We start from the raw sequence: 15,584 nt of genomic DNA on the forward strand, positions 1-15,584 counted from the left end.
GTGTGGCCTGACTCTGTTTACTGTCTCGACGCAATGATGAGTCACAGAACGTAGAGCTGGTACCTGTGTATTAAGTGCGTGTGTGTGCATATACTTGTGTGAGTTTGCATTTATTTGTTGTATTTCTGATACGCATCTCACCAAGAGAAAGATTTGTTTCATTGATTGTATCAGCGAGCGTGCTATTAAGCCAAATAGCGGCAGATCCCCGCTGCTTGAGTTTCAGCAAGCGTGTGAGTACGTGTCACTCAGCAGAGCCGGACCACCTGTGGGATGTTTAGTTATTAAGGCACAGCTGGTTGTATTTTAATTTTAATTGGTTTGGCAATTTTGTGTTTAGTGTGAGGGAATGAAGGACAAGTACAATAGACGGAGATGAATTTCCAGCTGAGTTTATGAGCTGAAAACAATAAATATGTAGAATCGATGTGTTTAAACAAAGGTCTATTTTGAAAATTTCACTTTCTCTATGTTTATCTATTTTAATGGAATGTTGTGCTCCATGAATCAATCCATAAGGGTCAAAGTTCACTTACATTTTTCCATGACAGCCTAAGTCAACTTCACGATTTAGTGCAAGTATTTAGACAGAAGGTCAGGACTATTTTTAAGCAGAACTGCTTAAACTATTGGTCCAAAATGGAGCGAGAGGGAGCGCCCTGAGACAACACAAATCCCTCATGTGAAATAACTAATGGTGGTCTGCGATAGATAGTCATGTACTCTTCCTCCTTCGGAAAAAAATATTTTGAATCTATAAGCATTAGAGTCTAAAAGCCTGGGGTCTGGGATGCATTTTGCAGCCCCAATTCACATTTTTCACTCAATTTTTCAGTTTAACAACTTGAACCATTAAGCATAATTTTATATTATTACCTTTAAATAAAAGCAAATGTTAGGAGCACACAACTCATTACTATGATATGATAATAACCCATTTTTACCTCAGATAATTTGTATGTGCTTTATAGAGGTATTAGGCTGCACATAATAGGAAAAATCATGTGCTCATGTTATCTCATTATTATAAGGTTCTGACCCCATTAATATGATATTACTTTTTAAATCATACATACTGCACTGTTTTTTTTCTCTGATCACTTTGGTTGTCACCTCATATTTAAGTACTTGGTGTATTAGTATTTAGCTTAGTGTTATTGCTATTCTTGCTTATTATTGTTATTACACATATTTTGGCTTAGTATTAGCCAACTAGTGAGATGAATGATTAACCTGGTGTATTGCTCCCTCTCTGTTGGAGGAGGGAGGATTCCAAAAGCAAAGAAGTTCAGATATCTCAGGATCTGATGGTAGGATGGAGTGTGGGGTGGAGTGCTGCATTGACGCAGTGTTAACAGTAATGTAGGCCAGACCTTTGTAGTGAAGGGAGAGCTGAGCCGGAAGGCGATTTATCAGTCAATCTTAGTTCCCACCCTACATTCATGAGATTTTGGTAGTGACCCAAAGAATAAGGACACAAAAACAAGATGGCAAAAGGAGTTTCCTCTGTTGAGTGCTTGGGCCCAGCCTTAGGAGCTTGGTATCTGGAAGTGAGCTCATAAAAGGGCCACTGCTTGTTTGTGTCAAAAGAAGCAGGTGGGGTCGTTTGGGCATCATCCCCCCTTTAGAGCATGGAAGTCAAATTCATTTTACATCAGGGCCACATACATCCCACTCTGATCTTATTGGGCCACACCAGCAAAACTTCCATCGCTGTCAGCGTAAAGAAGCTGAACTGTATATTTAATGTTTAAGACATCTTAATATAAGAAAAAGTACAATTTCAACTTTGTGTCTCAGTTTTTCCTCCATGATTAAAAATGCTGCTGTAATAAACGAAAAATCTGTTAGCATGACTCTTTGGGCTTAAATTGTAAGAAATAAAAGTTGTAGCTGATTGATTAACAAACAAAGAAGCAAAAGCTTGTCAAAATGCACAAGGAGGAGGCCTTTATCAGCAGGAAAAGTTGTTAAATGTATAAAAATAAAGTTAAAAGTCCATAATGTATGCCTTCATTCACATTTTCCATCCAATGGACCAGATTGGAGTCTTTGCTGGGCTGTTTCTGGCCCGGGAGCCTTCTGTTTGATAGCTCTGCTTCAGAGGATCTCTGGGCACATCCAACTGGAAGGAGATCTGAGGCTAGGCCTACAAGTCAATGGAGAGGTGATATATTTCACTTGGCTTGCAAGCACCCTGGGATGCATCAGAATGAACTGCAAACATGTACCTGGGGAGAGGGATGTCAGGAGTACCCTGCTTACCCACCTACCACCATGTCCTGTCTTGGATTTGGATAAGCAGAACATGAATGAATCATCCAGACTTACTTTTTGTTAAAACAAGGCTATTACTTGGTTAATCTTTTTGGCATATGTATATATTCGTTGACCTAATAATTACATCTTTATCATCACACCAATAACCCACAGTTAGCCTCCATTTTAAAACCTATAAAACAGATTATCTTTAGAGTAAAAACTCATAATAAACTGCACTAAGACTAGTTTTCCAACACACTGAAATACTGAGTAATGTTTTAAAATACTTAAAAGGCAGCTCTGTTAGTATATTCTTACACATACTTGCTGGGGTTAAAGAACTGCTGAGAGCAAAAAAAAAAATCCCCTGGGAAAGAGTCAAGAGAAAGAGAGAAAGTAGGAGGGAGTGAGAGAAAGAAAGCGAGAGAGAGGATCAGAGAAGAAAGTTGCTGTTCAAAAGAGGGAGAACAGCCCGAAGGAACTGAAGAGCAGCTGTTGAGAGTTTCTCCTCTGAGAACTTCTTTACATTCTACAGGCTCCTCCCATCGGCTAACATTACAGCACGGCAGCTGTCTGGAGAGTAACGCACACACACGCGCACTTAAAAACACATCAGTGCACACAGAAACTGTACTTGTGTGTGCTAAACCAGAGCTTCTGATATGGCATACACACCTGGAGGGAGGTGGACCTGTATAGCATAATGAAAGACTCCCATTTGACCTTGTTGCTCAACACTCACTGCAGATACATATAGAACACACACAAACACACACTTTCCTGAGGCCAAACACGCAGTAAAAGTGATTGCTTTTGCATCACCCAGCAGCAGAATGCCAGCTTATATCACTCCATCACTCTCCTATATCTCCTCTTTCCATTTCCATTACACATGTACATGCACACACTCACACTGAAAACTGCTTGCTGCTCTTGTGTGTAAAACAATAATAGCAGTGACAATCAGAGTAACTTACACCTTATAATTACTATATGCTCTGCTGACTTACCGATGAAGCTTTGCAATCGTATCCAAGCATGTTCTCCTTTTCTTACACTCGTGTATTCTGTCTTGTGTATCTTGCTACCATATTCAAAAAAAGGATTTAGTGTGTGTGTCACTTTTTTTTAAGCAAGGGCAACGGTGTTGAGCGAGACGAGGATAGGATTATTTATACCCTATTTTCCATTTTCAGTCTCAGCCTGTTTTATGTTCTTTCACAGCTGTGACCCTTCCCACTACCTTTACCTCAATGGAAAAGAAAAAAAAATACTCACTTCCTAGTGAAGAGAGAGCCCTTATTATTACAGAGCCAGAGGGTCTCTGCCAGCAATGGAAAAGACAGGAGTGTTTATCACTTGCAGCTCCTGTGTCAGTGTGTTACCACTGTTAAGGTTTCTTTTCTCGCCATCTCCAGTTTGTATGTAAGTGCACTGTGAGGTCACTGGTATTTCTCCCAGCTACATCCTTATCAGCTTACTAGACCGTTCTACTTTATTTGATGCTGGATCACAGGGCACAGCTCTGCATAAGCTCACATATAGAGGGGGGAAAGGGCAATGTATATAAATGCAAGACTGAGGGTTTTTTCTTCTTTTTTGATTTGGGAGATATTTTGCAGATTCTCAAATATTATAAGAAGCGTGAGTTAGAGTCATTTATTTAACTTTGCATTCCACAGTTTCTCCTACCTGCTCCTTGCACTGCTTTGCCGTCTCATTTCTCATGCCACAGAATATAAATGCACTGTATATATTTCTTCTTACACATATTAGTCACAGCCTTTGTGCTCTGTGAAGCTGTCTCTTCTTAAATTTTGTAAACTGTATGAGTGTCAGCTATTTTTCTAACCACTTGCCGGGTGGGGTCTAACATTCCTTGCTAATTGTGTTTGCCCAACACCCCACCCTCCTCTCAGAGTGTGCATGCGTGTTTTTTCTTTATGCTTCATTGTGCAAAATAATTTAGAAAATTGCCAACAAAGCATCCGACCTTTGGCTGCGGTAATGAAAAAGGTCAGGGTCATATCCCTGGATGTTTGTCCCATCATGAATGTGGCACTGTGTCTATAAATCTGTATATTCTTTGCAACATTTGCTCTGCTGGCAAAAGATGTGGCACATTATTGATTCAATCTATGCCCAGCTCATGAAAGATTTTATATTTGCTGTTTTAGCCCCCAGGGGAACAGACTTTTCCAAATGGAAAGCTATTGTTGCACAGGAAAGGGTGCAATTTACCCTTGTGGCAACAGCAGTAGCAGTTTATATCAAATAAATAGAAGTCGGCTGTTATCGGTGATAACATGGCGGCACAGTTGTACAATAAAATCACAGGAAAACGCAGTCTGCTGCAAATATGCTGCATTATAGATGTGAAACACAAATAATGCTGATGTGATTGTTATTCTGTGACAGGAAATTTGCTTGAACTGGCCTACAATAACAGCCCAACTGAGTAAATTTCTATCTTTTCCTATCAGCAAAAAGAACCCAAATCAACAATATCTCATTCAGCATGTTCATCTTTTATCTGGCTGTCACAAGATGCCTGTTTTGCTGTTGTTGTTGTTGTTGTTGTTTTTTAATCAGAAATCAAAACAGCAAAAATGTAATCCGAATGCACACTCAGATAATTCATTTTAAATGTTGTGGAACGTGCTGTTTTACATTTTGTGAGAGATGTTTTGCAGTTGGTAAACTTGTATAATTTGGGAAAGGATTTACTATATTTATTCTTACATTGGCATCTTTTCTTATTCTTTTTATAGTCTACACCTATTGGTTATTTGTTTAAATCAACTGCTACAGACTGGATTATGGCACATTAAGACATCTGAATGAATAGTAATATATAGCACATATAACTGGGGAAAAGGCCTCACCAAGCCATGGAACTTGTCAGTTAATAGATCCATTTTTATGAGTCTCTGAGAATGGCAGACTATTTTTAACAGTGGTTATAATTCCTAAGTAGTTAGAGGTTTTTTGTAAAAACCCATTGGATAAAAACTCAAAGTGTTCAATTACATATTGAGTGTTTGATTTAAAAGCCATTGTGGATTTTACTACAGAAACTGTGTCTTTCTCCAACAAACTGTCAACTTAATGTTGTTTACAGCAGGACCACCCCCCTCAAAAACTCCTGAAATCACGAGTAACAATCATTTGTCGAACATGTCTTTTGTTAACTTTCAAAAATGAACACAATTTGTGGCAGTTCCAGTCCTCCGTGGATGTCTTTTTTTCTGCAGGTCGGGACTTTCCAGATTTGCGGTGATATATGAGTCGACTTCTTTGTGACAGACCTTTCAGAGAGCCGCAGCATAGCTCAGGGGAGTTTGTCGGGCTTACCTGGTGTTAACCATCGGACCATTATGTATGTGGTGCTGTGCGTGTGACACAGTTTGTGTGTCTGTGTATGTGGAAGGTATGAAATTACCTAATTGCTGTGGTATTCAGCAGCTCATACAATAACATGTTGCATATTTGTTGATGGATGTATTTTCTGCCTTGTTGATGTAAAGCGTGCCTTCAGGTAAAGCTTTTTTCCCTGTATTTCAAAGGCACATGTACATTTTCTTCCCTTCGGGACACACTTACAAACATGAAACAACACGTTCTGGTTTTCTACAGAAGTGTTAACAAACCTACCAGAGAAAGAATGTTGCATTAGAAATACAGTGGGGCAAAAAAGTATTTAGTCAGCCACCGATTGTGCAAGTTCCCCCACTTAAAATAAGATAAGATAATATAGAACTTTTTATAATCCCTCGGGTGGGTTCCTCTGGGAAATTCGACTTCCAAAAAAAGCACAGCAACGACCGAAGTTACAGTTACAGAATTGTTATATATATATATACACACACACACACACACACACACACACACACACACACACACACACACACACACACACACACACACATATAAATACAGAGACAAATATAAATAAAATATACAAAGGGGATAAATAGAATAAATAGGAATAAAAAATAAAAATACAAGTGAATTGCACATTTCAAGTATTGAGTCTATTGCACTGTTGACTATTTACAAAAAGTATTGTACAGTGAGGTGAAGAGGCACTACAGCTTAGTTGTTCCCCCCTCCTTTGTCCTCCTGTTTCCCCTCCCTCTCCCCTCCAGAGAGGAGTTAAACAGCCTGATGGCGTGTGGGACAAAGGAGTTTTTAAGTCTGTTAGTTCTTGTCTTGGGGAGAAGCAACCTGTCACTGAACAGACTCTTCTGATTGTTTATGGCCGTGTGCAGAGGATGCCCAGCATTGTTCATAATGTCCAGCAGTTTCTTTAATGTCCTTTTCTCTGCCACTGTCACCAGAGTGTCCAGCTTCATGCCGACCACAGAGCTATGACAAATGATGACAGAGGTCAGTAATTTGCACCAGAGGTACACTTCAACTGTGAGAGACAGAATGTGAAAAAAAAATCCATGAATCCACATGGTAGGATTTGTAAAGAATTTATTCGTAAATCAGGGTGGAAAATAAGTATTTGGTCACCTCAAACAAGGAAAATCTCTGGCTCTCACAGACCTGTAACGTCTTCTGTAAGAAGCTTTTCTGTCCCCCATTCGTTACCTGTATGAATGGCACCTGTTTGAACTCATCATCTGTATAAAAGACACCTGTCCACAGCCTCAAACAGTCAGACTCCAAACTCCGCCATGGCCAAGACCAAAGAGCTTTCGAAGGACACCAGGAAAAGTATTGTAGACCTGCACCAGACTGGGAAGAGTGAATCTACAATAGGCAAGCAGCTTGGTGTGAAAAAATCAACTGTGGGAGCAATCATCAGAAAATGGAAGACATACAAGACCACTGATAATCTCCCTCGATCTGGGGCTCCACACAAGATCTCATCCCGTGGGGTCAAAATGATCATGAGAACGGTGAGCAAAGATCCCAGAACCACACGGGGGGACCTGGTGAATGACCTGCAGAGAGCTGGGACCAAAGTAACAAAGGTCACCATCAGTAACACACTACAACGGCAGGGAATCAAATCCCGCAGTGCCAGACGTGTTCCGCTGCTGAAGCCAGTGCATGTCCAGGCCCGTCTGAAGTTTGCCAGAGAGCACATGGATGATACAGCAGAGGATTGGGAGAATGTCATGTGGTCAGATGAAACCAAAGTAGAACTTTTTGGTATAAACTCAACTCGTCGTGTTTGGAGGAAGAAAAATACTGAGTTGCATCCCAAGAACACCATACCTACTGTGAAGCATGGGGGTGGAAACATCATGCTATGGGGCTGTTTTTCTGCCAAGGGGACAGGACGACTGATCCGTGTTAAGGACAGAATGAATGGGGCCATGTATCGTGAGATTTTGAGCCAAAACCTCCTTCCATCAGTGAGAACTTTGAAGATGAAACGAGGCTGGGTCTTCCAACATGACAATGATCCAAAACACACCGCCCGGGCAACAAAGGAGTGGCTCCGTAAGAAGCATTTGAAAGTCCTGGAGTGGCCTAGCCAGTCTCCAGACCTCAACCCCATAGAAAATCTATGGCGGGAGTTGAAAGTCCGTGTTGCTCGGCGACAGCCCCAAAACATTACTGCTCTCGAGAAGATCTGCATGGAGGAATGGGCCAAAAATACCAGCTACTGTGTGTGCAAACCTGGTAAAGACCTATAGTAAACGTTTGACCTCTGTTATTGCCAACAAAGGTTATGTTACAAAGTATTGAGTTGTATTTTTGTTATTGACCAAATACTTATTTTCCACCCTGATTTACGAATAAATTCTTTACAAATCCTACCATGTGGATTCATGGATTTTTTTTTCACATTCTGTCTCTCACAGTTGAAGTGTACCTCTGGTGCAAATTACTGACCTCTGTCATCATTTTAGGTGGGGGAACTTGCACAATCGGTGGCTGACTAAATACTTTTTTGCCCCACTGTATAAGATCGTAAAAAGGCTGAATGCATTGCTGTGTATCCATGGCAACGGCACCAGTCTAGTGCAATGTGTTTTTTTGTGTTTTTTTTTACAGAAGTGTGTGATGATTACAAGTGAACTCAAATGCAGTCCCTGCGGGGTTTGCCTTTTTGTATGCAGTGCTTCCTTTTTTGAGAAAAGCAATTACTGAAATCCATGTCTGTCATATCACTGAATGTGTGGGCCTATATAGGTGTACTAATGCATTAGCAGAGTGATCACTGTTTGATCTCTTTCTTCCACGTCCCAGTTTAAGACAATACGTGATCACTAGATGCACTTCCATTACTTCATATGTGCAGTTGCAGCCTCATGCACAAAAACAAATATGATCAGTTATTGCTCGCTTTATTCTTTTCATCTGAAGAAAAGTTGGTTTTTATAACACAAAACCACATTGAGGCTTTTGTTTGTGCTCTTGTGCTCTGATAAACAAATGTGAAAATAATAAGTAAATTTTTAGTGCAGGAATTGTTTTTGAATTTTTTGCCAAAGCAGTGATGTAATATTGCAACTTGAACCCATGCTGAGCATATCCAACACATGGAGATATTGTTTTTCCTTAGAAACAGTTTTATATCGGCTTGCAAAGAAACTTTATTATTTGAATACATCTGAAACCTCTTCACTGGAGCATTGGCTCAATGATTTGTCATACCCTCCATCTTAGAATTTTAAATAGGTTTTCCCTGCAGCTTAAATTGGATTATTTGAGGCAAGATTTGGTCGCACTTTATTGCTTTTCTAGGGGAAAACAAATCGATAACAGTGTGAATAATAAATATCATTGTCTATCATTTTAGAGAAACAGTGGCTTTGAGATGGAAGTATATTTTACTGTTTTTGTTTGTCTATGTTGTAGCTTTTACTGAATTCTTAAAACTTAGCATTAAACTGGGTTTAGTCAGGAGTTGTGTATTTGCTGTTTTTGGGTCCTACTGCATTGGTTTTACCTTCTATAAAACTGTTTAAAAACAATGATTAAAGTTATTAGGGTGCACACAGATTTAAAAAATGATTATTAGGAACACTCAGATTGTCAGGTCTTGTGTTTAGTAGTATTCTTTTAGCACTCTAGCCTGAATATTGAGTCTCTGCTTTTATGTATTCATTCATTTATTTGCAGAGCACTTTGCAGCAGCATTTACTAAACTGCTCATGTGCACATGCTCATTTAAATTCACAATAAATTCCAGTATAAATGTTTATGTATCTTTCTGTCTGTCTGCCTCTCTCACATGGACACACACACACACACACACACACACACACACACACACACACACACACACGCACACACACACCAGGGTGGTGGTTTTGTGTGTAAGGGTTGTGTTTTTCAGAGGCTATAAGCGAACTCCCTGCTTCACTGTCATGCTAACAATGATGCAGGGAGTGGGAGAAAAGCTGAGTGAGGGATGTTGTGTATGCGTGTGTGTAGCAGGTTGGAGACTGATAGCCACAACATTCATTATCCCATCAGCTCCCTTAGTAGCACCATTCACACACACAAACATATGCATTAACAAAACATGATTTTAATCACTTATTCGCTTACTCATCCACTCTTGGAGACACGTCCCACACCTTTGCCCACACCACAGCCCACACATGGATGTGAACACACAGACACACTGCTGCCGCTTAGTGTGCCGTTGTAGCTATTAGGCCTGCATCATTAAAGCTCTTCAGACTAATTATCTCCCCCGATGAGCCGAAGGTCTCAATGGGGCAACAGGGAGAGATCCAGCATGATTGACTTGGCCTATGCTTTTCTCAATGAGCCATTAGTCTAGTGCAAGGAAACAAACACACACACACACACATGTACACACACAGGCTTGTGCTAATGCACTCCATGTCAGCTTACCATATTCATTTACATCTCTGGGAAAAAGACCTGTCAGTTGTAAGGAAGCGTAATTACATGATGGAGGGATGTGAGTGTGAAGGTGTGTGTGCAGTGTGCACTTTCTCTCAGTTTGTGAATGTGCAGTTCAGTGCATGTTTGCCACTTTTTGCTTCTCAGGAGCCAGGTGCCACAGGGGAATGCAGAGAATGTAAGCTGGCGATGAGTGATGGTGACAGTTTGCCAGAGAAACAGTGCAAGGGAGAGAGAAGTCTTCCTTTACTCTACAGATATTGTACCCACCACTGATAAACTCTGTCACACCCCAGGAAAAAGATTCCCCCATATGAATCATTGTTCATTTTAATTCCCTCATTAATCAGTTTATACCACAGTGTTTGGGCAGTTGAAGATGATATTTGTTTTCAATGTGGGCCAGCCTTGCATGCATGAGTTATGAAAGCCCCGAGAGAGAGTAGGAGGTAAGGAGGACCTTTTGAAATTGGGAAATAATTTATAGAATGTAGCAGGGAGTATAGCAGGAAAGACAAGTGTAATGGTTAACTATTAATAAAGGTATGCATATTAGAGCTAACTGGGCTTAGAGAAACAATTCCACAGTCTGTTAATCAGTCAGTGATATTTATGTTACCTGCACAACTTCTGATTGTGTTGGCCTATTAAATTCTAAGTGGGAGAACAGGAAGGTGCATTTGACCTCTTCAGGCCAGGAAACTCCAAGATCTCAAGTATGTTTCTGTACAGCAAACAACTTTGCTACTTTTAAAGTTAGTTGCATTATGCCATGGTAGGAATTGGTTATGCAGTTTTATTTATGTATGTGTGTTTGTTTGTGTGATTTTGCAAATCCCAGTGATTGTGATACAAACAAAACTGAGAGCTACATAGATGACAAGTGGCTGCTTAGTTTACAGGCATTCTCTCTGGAATGAAACGATGTCATAATTACAGATATTCATCAACTTTTTATTTTGCCTCGCTGGATCCAAATTTGAATTTTTCCTTTAGTTTCTGACCAGGTACCTGCATTCACATCGACTCACTAATGAAAATAATGCTAAACCTAAACATAAATGGTAAATATGGTCCTTGAACTGGATAAGCGGAAGAAAATGAATAGATGGATGCTAAACATCACAACATTAGCTTTGTGACTGTGAAGATGTTAGCATAATTACATTAGCAGTTAGCATAAATTACCATAGTCCCTTACCATAGTCGCTAGCATTGCTGTGGATTCTCTGCACTGTTAAATTCTGGATAGAATATGGATATTTGTACCTTAAAAGATGCATTTGGCTCTTATCCAGCATAATATTTCAGGCATTCCTGCTCTACTAGAGATTTATATGCAAGTGGTTTAAAGGAAGTACATTTCCTGAGGCTATTTGACCCATTAACAGTAAATCTGTGTCACGTTAAGGTTGATGTTGTTTTTAGCTGGTTGACCTTGTAATATATGCCATATATATATGGCAGCACGGTGGCACGGTGGTTAGCACTGTTGCCGCACAGCAAGAAGGTCCTGAGTTCAATTCCAACATCAGTCTTTCTGTGTGGAGTTTGCATGTTCTCCCCGTGTTTGCGTGGGTTCCCTCCGGGTACTCCGGCTTCCTCCCACCGTCCAAAGACATGCAGCTTGAGGGGATAGGTTAATTGGAAAATCCAAATTGCCATTGTGTGAATGTGCGAGTGAATGTGAGTGCGAATGGTTGTCTGTCCCTGTGTGTTGGCCCTGCGACAGACTGGCGACCTGTCCAGGATGTACCCCGCCTCTCGCCCTATGACAGCTGGGATAGGCTCCAGCGCCCCCCGCGACCCTGAAAAGGATAAGCGAATGGATGGATGGATGGACCTTGTAATATCTCAACATGTTTTTTTTTTTTTTTAAAAAAAAACACACTTTTAACTTTTTAACTTTTGACCTGCCACATTTAGGGTGCAGTGAAGTAGTCATTAGCTGAAAATATTCTAATGCAAAAGGTTTTGTTAGTAGACGCTCATGAAAAATGTTGTATTATCTTTTCTGTTGCATGAGTTTACCGAGCCAAGCCTAATGTTTGCTTTTAATGACGTAAACCCTCTGTATATATGCCCGTTAAATCTTACTGAAAGACCTTGATTCTCTTTATTTGAAGAGAAAATTGAAGGTTGAAACTGGAGTTTACAAAGAAGGCGCAGGGTGTTTGCAAAAGCACATATGATAATCTGTTTCAGTTGACAGAGAGTTCAGGTAGCATCATTATTGATGCTTGGTGCTTCAGATCTTCAAAACACACCAGAAACCACGCCTTGTTTGGGGGTAGGTAGACTCCAAGCCTACAGACTGCATGTTATTTAGCATTCTGTGTAGAAAACCACCTAAAATATATTTGGTGTGAAATCCCATGGGGCTTGAGGTTTGCTATATTGAGTATCCAGCCTGAGGGAATAAGTGAAGTTTCTATTGTATCAATTACAAAGGCAATTAGTGACATAGCAGCTATTACATCAATTTGGTTTCAGTCAAATCCCCCAACATTACGAACAATGGCTATCCAAATTGAAAGAAAGAAGCAAACACAAACAGCGGCTTCAAATCCCCATGCAATTAATATCACACTGCTTTCTAAAGTGACATCTCAGCTACCAAAGTCAGCCCCCCAGTTTGCTTTCTGTGTCCCACTGAGGTGGGAAAAGAGAAGGAAGGGGGGGATGAGCAACGGGAGGGAAATTTTAAGAACAGATGGCAGAGTGGCCCCTATGTTCAACTGCCTGGGTGATTATGGACACAGCTGTCAGTCACTTCACATGTAAGTGTGCGTGCGTGTGTGGGTTTGATTTTGTGTCAGTACTTGTGTCTTTGTGAGTGTATTTTGTGTGTATGTGTGTGTGCCTGTAACTCCCCCATGTGTTCTCCAGTTTCTTTGTTCTCAGTGTGTCTTGGTAATGTTGCATTGCAGCTGCGTGTTTATGGCTGTACATATTTCTGAGATATTGGTGTCTTGACAGAGCTCAAATGCCAGATCAGAGTTCAGGCAAAACATTGCAAGGAATGTAAGATTCAGGTCACCTGTCCACACTTTGACAAGCTCTCTCTCTCTCTCTCTCTCTCTCTCTCTCTCCCTCTCTCTCTCTCTCTCTCTCTCTCTCTCTCTCTCTCTTGCTGTGTGTGCTTCTTTATTACTGGGCTTTACCCCCATCTAGTGGTGCTTCATGTTACTGCCTTTGGATCAGTTGCATAATGTGCTGCACACCTCATTATCAGGCAATTATCAGGTTCACTTAATTGGATTTTAGTGTCATAAATATAATTGCAGAGTTTTTAACATGTAACTGTACAGTTTGTTTTCAAAGTACAAAGTACATTTCAGTCAAAAACATAAATGTCTGCTTGCTCTTAATGACATTATGTTTACTTAATAGTTGGAAATTATTAAGTGTTAAATTGGTACAATTGCATGAAATTACGTTTGTTGGTCAGTTGTGGCACCACAGCTCCAGCAGTGAGATATAACAGTGGGATGGAGTATCATTATTATGACTAACAGTGCAATATGTACAGTTACAGAGCCAGCAAATGGAAGAACATTATAATGCATGTATAATCATGTCCCCAACCACCTGACAAATGTAATTTTAACATTTGCTCCTCTTTTAACTCCGTAAGAAAAATATATGGCTCTTTAGCTGCTAAATGTTCCACTATAATCACCAGTCGGTTTGTCTGCCTGCAGTTTAGCACAAGAAAGGTAGTGCAGTGTGAATTTATCAGATCAAAAAAGCTGTGTGCTTCAGTTTAAAACTACAGCAATGGGAAAGTGAATCAAATGCTATGGACTGTAAAAAACATAAATAAAAAAAAATGTTGATCCGAGGGAGCGGAACTGGGTTATAATTCTCTTTGGATGCTTCACTATGGGCACCATCTTTCATATTACACATTACAGAATTAGAACTGTCATTTACTTTGATCTATTATTGATATAAGTATTGACGAGCACAGCTTTAAGTTTATGATATTGAATCTGTTTTTTGTTTTTCACAGCATCAACATAACTTTCATTTTAGGGTAATGTTCTCCTCATGGACCAAAACAAACTCGCACTGTCATTTGTATAAATCACAGGTCCAGTTTACTGCTGCTATTACATAACAACAGAGGTGGATTTATGCTGGTGAACAACACTTAGCTGTGGAAAAGTTGCTGAGGAAATATATGTGATCATTTGTACCAAATACATATATATGAAATGACTGGAATGGGAGCTTCTGGACTGGATCAGTCACTGATCCAATCCCTAAGAGCAGGAGTTGTATTTATAATAGTGCTTTTATCTGCAGATAAATGTGTCGCTCTGCTTCCCCATTCATGCCATCATCCCTGGAGTGGTTTCAGTTGGCAGAGGTGATGTGTAGCCATCCATCACACGCTTGTTCCAAACAGTGTACATGCACAGCTTGGTGTCAACCCAGTTGACAGTGGGGTCAACCGGGTTGCTGCAGCTTTGGTTGTACCATTGCACACTCTGCAGCTGGTGGTCACACACCATCACACTGCCCATTTTCTTCTGGGGAGAGAACACAACTCTCTATTGGGGCTTTTTACAGGAAACAGATGCAAATAATTTAATTAAAATGAAATCCAAATTATCTGATACTGCAAGAGACAAATGACAAATTATAGTAAGTGGTGCAACAGAAGTCAAGGGAATGAACATAGCTGTGTGAGTGGCAGCTTCCTGAGGTTCTGGCCATGCTCACCCAGCAGTTATCTGTGACCATGAATGGGCCCCAGTATACAAACTCAGGCAAAGTGTCCATGCAAGTCTGATCATCCACAACAGGTACAGTTATGCTCCTCATGTGGTGAGTGGGCTCATCTGTTTCAGAGGGACACCCTGGATTTCTACCAGGGTGAACAATAACAATGCAGTATTTGTGGTATAATCTATGCCATCTCTTATCAAACAACCTATTTTTTGACAAAAACTTCCTTCATTTTATTCAGAACGTCTACGGATTGCTTCCTATTTTTATGCATTGCCACTTCTCTCACAAAAGCATGAGGTCTAAACCTTGAGTAAATACTATTTTCAAGGTCTACCTCTTTTAATTAGTCCTGATCACTGACTGGGCATTTTGGCAGGCAATTATAAACTCCCCTGATTAAAGAAAGCCATGATTAAAATAGAATGTTCATGCCTTGTTAAAGCAGCGATGACCAGAATAATAATGAGCTTCATAACACATACATTCCCACCTGCTGATGAACCCAACATTCCCCCAAAATATACCCACTGAATTGTGTATCTCTCCAGATTAAGCCCAAATTTTGTGCTTTCTGCTCTGAAGGTACTGCTTGTTCTCTGGTGTACTTATTTTGAAGACAGGTTTACAAAGCTCAAGTAGAATAGAAAGTAAAGAGTTCAGAGAATCACTGAGTTACAAGTTACAGGGACATCACTTGCTCTACACTTGTAAAAGCATACGTCATTTTTTAAAAATTC

The sequence above is a fragment of the Aulonocara sp. 'chitande type north' Nkhata Bay genome, linkage group LG11, assembly GCF_057382095.1.
Source record: "Aulonocara sp. 'chitande type north' Nkhata Bay isolate Kocher_YH1m ecotype deep benthic linkage group LG11, A_spYH_male_GT1.1, whole genome shotgun sequence".
NCBI lineage: Eukaryota > Metazoa > Chordata > Actinopteri > Cichliformes > Cichlidae > Aulonocara > Aulonocara sp. 'chitande type north' Nkhata Bay.